We start from the raw sequence: 1,773 nt of genomic DNA on the forward strand, positions 1-1,773 counted from the left end.
CTTTCTTCCTTATATGAGAAGACCTGGCTTGGACGCCGGCCCTGGCTATAAAACCTCTCCCCACCCCTCATACCTCGCAGACTCTCTTTGTCTCCTCGCTCATCCGCCCCCGGGAGTTCTGCCCGAGAGCGACCGCCCAATAAAGGCCTTCGTCAACGGTCCTTAGAGGTGGCTCTTTCTTCCCACGGCGTTTTCTAACAATACGGATGAGCCTATATGCAGGGCAGCATTGAAGATGCCAACTCAATAGGCATGAGTTTGAGTAAGCTCTGGGAGATGGTGGTGGATGGGCAGGCCTGGCATGCTGCAGTCCATGGGGTCGCCGAGCGTCGGACACGGCTGAGCAACTGAACTGAACTGAACTGAAGTGATTGAACACAGACATAGAGATGCGACCTATGGATCCCCGACGTGGGGGGAGCAGAGGGTTGGATGAGCAGAGAGATGAGCAGTGTGAAAGCGCATGGATTACCACACGTGAAATAGATAGCCACTGCGAATTTGCTCTGTGGCTCGGGGAACTCACACCGGCGATCTGTGAAAACCTTAGAGGGATGGGGGGTGGGAGGGAAGGTCAAGACAGAGGGGACGTGTGCATCCCTATGGCTGATTCATGTGGATGTATGGCAGAATCCAACACAATATTGTAAAGCAATCATCCTTCAATGAAAAACACATTAGAAACTTTAAAAAGTACCACAAAGCACGCAGGAGGACTCTTGAAGCCCAGTGAGGAATTTCCAGGGTCTAGGCATGAGGATTCCCATAAAGATGAGAGTGAATTCAGGCAGTTATAAAGTAACAAATAACGGTCTCCGTGAACAACCTTGAAACTCGCCACTTCTGTTAATAGAAACATCTTGAGGAGTCGAAACGGAAAGGTTATGCCCCGAGTTATAGATTCTGTTTTTAAACCTCCAAGTAGAGTGTGGCAACTCTTTTATGGGCAATGTTTTTAAGTATTATGCACTCAGGGAATGAAAAGCAATTTTCCTAAGTAAGAAAAGCAATAGCATTGTTTTAAGGAAAGCTGTTTCATCTGTCTTGGGCAGAAAGGGTAGATGAGGGAAATTAATTAGTCCTCCCCTTCCAATTACTTTGTGTTTTATTAGGTTTACTGAAGGCGTCCTGCATGTATGGTCTGGTACCCTCCACGATAATGCTATTATTCTGCGGCACTGCCCTGATGTCTGACCGCATTTTGGCGACTGCTCATGTTTATTTATGAGTCTTGCTTCGGAAAAGATGTGTGAGGTCTGGCAGGGAGTCCACCGATGGATGCTGACTCTTCTTCTGGGTGGGGTATAACCAGGACTGGCCAGAGTGTAACGAGCCTCCAGAATGGATTAATGGCAGCCTGTGCCATTGATAACCAGGCAGTAGGTGCCCTCAATATTTAATATTCATGGCGGTGATGGGGAGATCGGTCCTGGGAATGTTCCCATTCTGCCGGATCCACGGCATTCAAGCAACTTGGAAAAGCAATTCTTGGCACAGTCCTCTCAAAGTAGGAGTGACTATGGGGGGAAAACACACGTTGACCTCTCTCCTGGACAGGGAATATGACATGAGGCAATGCAAGTGTTCTCTCTGCAGCTGAAGTTTGTTCTTTTTTTTTTTATTATTGTTTTTAATTAATTTGTTTATTTTAATTGGAGGCTAATTACATTAAAATATTGCAATGCTTTTTGCCACACATTGACATGAATCAGCCATGGGTGTACATGCGTTCCCCATCCTGAACCCCGCCTCCCACCTCCCTCCCCATCTTCC

This window comes from Cervus canadensis, chromosome X (assembly GCF_019320065.1).
Source record: "Cervus canadensis isolate Bull #8, Minnesota chromosome X, ASM1932006v1, whole genome shotgun sequence".
NCBI lineage: Eukaryota > Metazoa > Chordata > Mammalia > Artiodactyla > Cervidae > Cervus > Cervus canadensis.